A 7,317-nucleotide genomic window follows, 5' to 3' on the forward strand; every position below is an offset into this window, starting at 1 on the left:
ATGTACTATATTTGTTGCCAGTCTTCTACTTATAAGTGGCTTCAATCTCTTTCCTATATTGGCTTTGGGGTCAATGTTTTCCTTGTCAGGATAGATTGAATCTCTACATGAAGACAATGCATAAGTAAATAACAGAAAATTTGCTTCACTAACACTATTTAGGCACATGAAAACAATGCATAACAAGAAAAAACAAAAAGATTACTTAACTAAGACAATGTAGCCAACCAATAAGCATCACCTTAATGCTCGGATTCTTTTCTTGAGACCTCCTGATGCAACCTGCAATGTTTCAAGATTGCGCAATTTCTTCTTTCGGATACGACCACCCAAGATGGTGTCCTTCATTTGACAACTTCGCACCTTTCCTTTCAGTTCTTGTACCTCTGTTTTATGTTGCAAAATAGTAACCTGATCTTTAGAATGTAAATGTGAAAGGCGAACAATCTCACATTGTTGAGCTTGGAGAATGCTCTTGTAAGTTTCAGCTTCTCTTGTAAGTGATTTACAATAACCCAGAAGGCCCTTTTCTCCATCACCAGCAAAGGTCAATAAGCTTGTAGGATTGACAAACGGTGGAGACGCATTAGTTATTGGATTCTTAGGGTAGAGAGAGCCTCTCGTCCAGATATCTATGTGTTTAGCTCCTTGAGCTCTGAGCGTGTCTATGGAGGCGGGAGGTATATGTGTGTTTGTTTTACTGCGCTTAATCAATGGTTGGTACTCATTGTCCAAATCAATGTGAAGGTGATATTTGGCTCGTTTCTGGGTAACATTTGTGCCATTTGAGGAGTGCGCCATTAGCCAAATGTGCAGGTTTAATGGAAAGTGAATAGCGGCTGCGGATTCGTCCCTCCATGTTAGCCTCATTCCCTCCGTATTGACGTTGTTCATTCAATGCAACTGAAAAGAGGATTATCCCTCAATCACTACGAACGAATGTTCATAAGAGTAAGGAATCTACTTAAAGTACACTTTTTGAAGTTTTACTATGAAAGACCCAGCTCTTTTATTTGCCATTTTTTCTAGAGAGAGAGTGCAAAAAATACATTTTCTTAGAAGGCCCTCCAAATGACCTCCGAAATTTCCTAATGAGATCGCGGCTTGAGAGGACCCCGCAGGGCACTATGCACTGCAAACCGCACAGGGGCAAGATGAATGGAACCCGACATGCGAGCTCGCAACACCGAGGCTTAGAAGCTTGTGTGTTTGTGTTTTCTGCTCCCTGCTGGAGCTTCAAGCTCGAAGGCGTTAACCCTTGCTTATGCATGTCCGTGGCCTTTAATCTCCAAGGCGCTCTCCACATGCTTTTACATCCAGCCTCACGACCTACCAACATTAACACACCACGGGCTCGTGCCCACACCGCATCTCCACTCAAGGATTCACTAACCATTACCACTATAGGGCCTTCCCATGCTGCAGGCCTCTCATCGGCTCGGAGCCCTTGAGGCCTCCGAGCATGAAAGTGAGCTAGTAATATGAGGCCGAGAAGAGGTGGAGGGTCCCAAAGTGTTCTCTAGAAATGGGACCCGTAACACTCGCCCCTCTCCCAAAAAAGCTCGATGTCCTCATCGAGTGTACATACATTATCCGTAGAGCAATAACCCCCATCTTCTGGGTGCAGCTTACATTGTTGGACACCACTCAAATCCACTTATGTAGTGTCATCCACTGCCATAATTTTAGTCCAAGCAATCAACCAAACAAAGTCGTGATTGCCATCCCCGCATTTTTTATTTACCCATCAACGCACTGCCTTGCTAGCTGCAATAAGCACATAGTTTATTTACCGCTTTGCTACCCCAAATCCAATGGTGCCATCTTAACCAACACCATCGAATGAGCAGAAGTGTGTGCATGATCACTCTCCAAAACTACCCTTTGCCATCATTGACCCCGCATTTTCCTGTCGTGGCTCCAATCCAAGCCACTAGCCAAATGAAGCAACTCAAATAAAACGCGGGCTGGTGCTCACCAAAGCCCGCCCGCTCGCAATATGGATCGTGCTTTACATCGGCCAACTTTTCCTCCCATGAATATTTGAGCGACACCTCACCTGGTTCGTATGACCAGTCAAAAACACCATTCTTTTCAGTACCTTGCAAATAGTACTCCCCCTCGCTGATCAGCCCTCTTCGAGGAGGGATAAACCATCGGCCAACCACCTATTTTTCTTGCTACCTAATATGCCAGGCGTGGTATCAAGTACACTCCACCCGTCTCGCACTCTCTCGTATTCCGCTTCGTCGTGGGGGAATGTAGCGGCCATCTGTGGCATGCAGTAAAACCAGCCCCTGTTGATCCATTAGGTACACCATACATGTGCTTACCTCTTGCTCATCAAGATCAGAGAACGGTTGTAGTTCCCTCGGCTTATCCTTGCATTGGCCAAGCGCGAACCTCCATGCATGCATGCTGTCCTATCATCGAACGCATCCCCGTATTGGGCACCTTCTCCGAGGTCGCATACGACATTTTTTCAACGTATAGTCTCTCCACATAAGTGGTCCAAAGGAGCCAACGACCCCGTTATAGGGCCCCAGCCATCATGCATCAAACCCCTGCTTTTGTCTACCAGAAAGACCTCTCAAAGCTTCTCGCTTGGAGGGCCACCATTGGTCACTACCACACTTTGGCTCAAGATTCTAAAAAAAAAAAAATTCAACTCGCATGTCTTTACCTTCAATCAGCCCTGCTCAATCCTATTGAGTAACCCGTTAGGGGCTCCTTATTCATAAAACCAGGCAGCCCCAGTCGCCATACATCTCTCTCAAACAACTGGTTGCCCCGTTCCATGCTGCTCCTTGTGAGCATAAGGTGCCAATACCACAAAATGAGCATAAAAACAATAATGGGTTCTATCTCCTTGTGGGACCTCCAAATACTCACATCTTTGGACACCCACTCGACCCACTCTTTGTCATATCCTTGCATCTCGCATGGCTCTCTAGCACGGCTACCAACTGCCCATGCCATCTCGACCATTGAGGAGGTCATCCGCCACATCACAGGACACCTTGAGTAAAAGGACATGCAGTCCTTTGAGTGCACCATATCTGGCCAATCAATACAGGCTCGGAGGCTTAAGCTGCCCATAGCTAGGCTTCGCGCATCTCCCACCAATGGGTACCTTGTCGAGGGTACCATGACTGAGAACTGGCCAACCGTGCCATCCTCAGCCCCATAACTGTGCATCCATAACATGACTTGCATCCTCTTATTCAACCGTGTCCTAATGGAGACCACTTGTGGAGGGTCCGCCTTAACCTATTTCGGCTCAACGAATAAGCCAGAAGAGAACTCAAACTGCCTTTCCTTTTGAATCACCATAACCACTGCCATGACCCGATCACCATGCAACTCTTCGTTGAAAGCATTCGCACCTGCTACGTTTCCATAAAACAGAAATTTGTCACGCCTTCCCTAGTTTTGCCTGCATAATATCCCCGTCTCAGCCTTCAATACCACAGCCTCCCTTCTCTCAACCTGATTTCGGACAGGTTCAGGTGGTTTTACCCGCAACCCCTAGCCGCTGGCCTCCTTTGTCCATACCCATTATGGTTCCCCTGCGATCTCGGGAATAGTCTCCTCCAAAGAGGCTGGTACTGCAGCATAACCTGAAAACGGCACCCCATGAGACACCTCCAACAACCTATCCTGCCCTTGATGCCCACGAGCTAGTCCTAGCGGGTGTTCCGCTTCATTCAACAAATCTTGGACCTCTCCGAGCCTCACCTCTTTTTCAGTCCCATCATCCAGCACCTCCATAGGCATAAGCATTTCCATGGATCCCATTTTGGGCGCGGCACATTCTTGTTCCGCACTAGTTTGCTTTTCGCAGTCATGCAGGAGGTAGGAGTCAAGAGTAACCTTCTGGCACTCCTACCCACTTCCTTTATTCACACAATACTCATTGTGTGAGTCTAGCTCGGCTGGCCACCAATTTTCCCAGTTTTGGTTTGCTAGCAACAGCACCATTATGCGTAGGCCAACTGTTGCATACTGGCATTCCGTCCTTGATCGAAAGGTAGGATTCCATAAGTTCCTCCTGAGGCTCCTCATAGTTCCCAAGCTTTACATCTTACTTGTAGGTCCATTCCCCATCCCACGGGGCATGAACAACACCACATTCGGCTTCATGCAACAGTTTTTCCTCACAATGGGCCTCGGCATAGCCGGGAAACATCGCATCCAGCTTCCTCGAAAACTCTTCCTCACTAATTTCTTTTCCTTCATCCTTTTTGAGGTTTCTCGGCTGGTCTCTCGAGTGGGACTTGAGCCCACATCTTTGTATGCAAGGAAGGGTGAGCCGTGGCGCTCCGAACCCCATTCTATTCCTTTTTGATAGAGCCGTGTTGTCTCTTTGAGTCGAGGTGAGTTACCCCTCACTCGCAGAATATTTATGGAGCTGGATTGACTGGTGATGCCGGCCACTATAGACCCGGCCTTAGGTTAGGGTTTAGGGTCGAAGCCCTCGAGGCCTCGGAACATGACAATGTGCTAGCTTCGAGAGGCCGAGGAGTGGTGGAGGGTCCCGAAGTGTTCTCCAAAAAGGGGACCCGTAACACTCACCCCTCCCCCAAAAAAGCTCAATGTCCTCGTCGAGTGCCTCTACATCATCCAAAACATCATAAATCTCATCCTTTGAACGTGGCGTATAGTGCCCAGTACCACGCGCAAGCATATACTTAGTGTCCTCTCCTGCCATAAACTTAATCCAAGCGATCAACCCACGGAAGCCGCTCGGCTGCTAGCCCCACATTCTAGACTTGCATGTCGACGCATTGCCTTGCTGGCTGCAATAAGTGTACTGTTCATCTGCTGCCTCACTGCCATGAGTCCAGTGACTCAATCTTAGCCAATACCGCTTAGTGGGCAGAAATATGGGCATCATCACTCACCAAGCATGCCCCTTATCATCATTTCTATCCAGGCCCGAAAACAACCCTAATCCTTCTGGCTTAGCTTTGCATCGGCCAAGCATGTTCCACCCTGCTGATATCTCCGTATCTCCTTGCATGCGGATCATATCATAACCAAAAGCATCACAGCATTGGCTACCTTCTCCCGGGTCCCATACGACATTCTTCCAACATTTAGTCTCTCCACATATATGGTCCAAAAGAGCCAGCGACCTCGCTACGGAGCCCCAACCATCATGCATCAAACCCCTGCTTTCATCTACCTGAGCGACCTCGCAAAGCTGCCTGATTGGCGGGCCACCATTGATCACTGCCACACTTTGGCTAAGGATTTCTAAAAGAAAAACCAGTTGACCTGCATATCTTCACCTTTAGCAGACCCTGCTCAATCCCATTGATTAACCCGCTAGGGGGCTCAGTATCCATACATTCAGGCAGCCTTGTTTGCCATCAATGACTTCGACAACCACCCGATTCAGTAAGCACCATATAGTCTTCGCTTAGGGTGTGAGAAACAACTTTCCACCCATTCGCATCGTTCGTCAAGCGGGTCTGAGACCCCCATCCTTCCATACCAGCCATCTGGCCACCTTGTTCCATGCTGCTCCCAGTGAGCATCAGTTTCCTGTACCAAAGGACGAGCATAAAAAATATTCTGGGTTCCATATCCTAGCAGCCCCAAGTAATGTCATTTGTGAACACACACTCAACCCACACTTTGTCATATCCCTGCATCTCTTTCGGCTCTCTACTCCGGATACCACTTGTCCATGCTATCGAGACCATTGAGGAGGTCGCCCGCTGTATTGCAGGACGCCTCGAGCAAAGGGACACTTGGCCCTCTAAATGCATTGTACCCAGCCATTCTAGCTGGGCCCGAAGACTCCAGATGCCCATAGTTATGCTTCGTGCATTTCCCACCAATGGGTACGTTGTCGAGAATAATATGGCTAAGAGTTGACCATCTGTGCCATCCTCAGCCCCATACATGTGCGTCCATGACAGGACCTGCACCCTCTTGCTCAACTGTATCCTAATGATGACCACTCCCGGAGGGTCCACTTTAGACCGTCTCGGCTCAACGACTAAACCATAATAGGACTCAGAATCCTTTCCATTTAGAGTCTCCATAACCACAACCATGACCCAATTATCGTGCATTTCTTCGTCGAAGGGACTTGCGCCCGATACGTTTCCATAACACAGACCTGGCTGTCCCGTGATTGACGTTACCAGCATTTGCATACCCTTGTCACGCATCTCTTCGTCGAAAGGGCTCGCGCCTGCTACTTTTCCATAAAATAGACCTTTGTCACGCCTTTCCTGGTTTTGCCTACGTAATATCCCCGGCTCAGCCTTCAATACTACAACTTGCCTTCTCCAACCTAATTTCGGACAGGTTCAGGTGGTTCTACCCGCGATCCTGGCCACTGGCCTTCTTTGTCCATACCCATTCCGGTTCCCCTGTGCTCTCGGGAATAGTCTCCCACAAGGAGGCTGGTACCACTGTATAACCTGAAAACGGCACCCCACGAGACCCCTCCAACAACCTTTCTTGCCCTTGATGCCCACAACCTGGGCCTAGCGGGTGTTTTGCTTTATTTAGAAATTTTTGGACCTCTCTGGGCCTCACCTCTTTCTCAGTCCCATCATCCAGCACCTGCATAGGCATAAGTACTTCCATGGATCCCGTTTCGGGCGCATCACGTTCTTGCCCTGCACTAGTTTGCTTTTCCCAGTCATGCAGGGGTAGATGTCAACAATCACCTCCTAGAACTCCCCCCCACTTCCTTCATTTGCACAATACTCACTGTGTGAGTCTGGCACGCGGGCCACCGATTTCCTCAGTTCTGGTTTGCTAAACACAGCACCATCATGCATAGGCCAGATGTCGCATACTGGCATTTCCACATTGATCAAAGGGTAGGAGTCGGTAGAGTCCTCCTGAGGCTCCTCATAGACCCCAAGATTTACATCTGGCTCGTAGGTCCATCCCCCATCCCACGAGAGAGAGAGAGAGAGAGAGAGAGAGAGAGAGAGAGAGAGAGAGAGAGAGAGAGAGAGAGAGAGAGAGAGAGAGAGAGAGAGAGAGAGAGAGAGAGAGAGAAAGAGAATTGTACTTGCATTTACTTCAAAGCAGAACAGATTGTGAGAAGAGCAGGTTGAATAAAGCAGAAGAAACTGACGTCGGGTGTAGAGAAAGAGTGAGAAAGTGGGAGAGAGAAAAGTCACGATCTAAAGTCGCGATCTCATTTATGTCTTTTTGCTAACGTGGCATAGCTCTCCTTTCAGCTTTCAAAAAATAGTCTTTGGGCTAACTGCCCTAAAAATCCAACAAGAAACAATGAAGCTGTGTATTTCAATGGATTTTCACTTTGCTTTTTTAGAACAT

The 7,317-nt window shown here is 48.2% G+C and overlaps 1 pseudogene; it reads right to left on the bottom strand.

Annotated features, from left to right (window-relative positions):
- Nucleotides 1–4,753: 4,753 nt before the first annotated feature.
- Nucleotides 4,754–5,570, bottom strand: LOC147447184 (uncharacterized; annotated as a pseudogene).
- Nucleotides 5,571–7,317: the final 1,747 nt, after the last annotated feature.

This window comes from Adiantum capillus-veneris, chromosome 11, assembly GCF_014529385.1.
Source record: "Adiantum capillus-veneris isolate H3 chromosome 11, ASM1452938v2, whole genome shotgun sequence".
Taxonomy (NCBI): Eukaryota; Viridiplantae; Streptophyta; class Polypodiopsida; order Polypodiales; family Pteridaceae; genus Adiantum; species Adiantum capillus-veneris.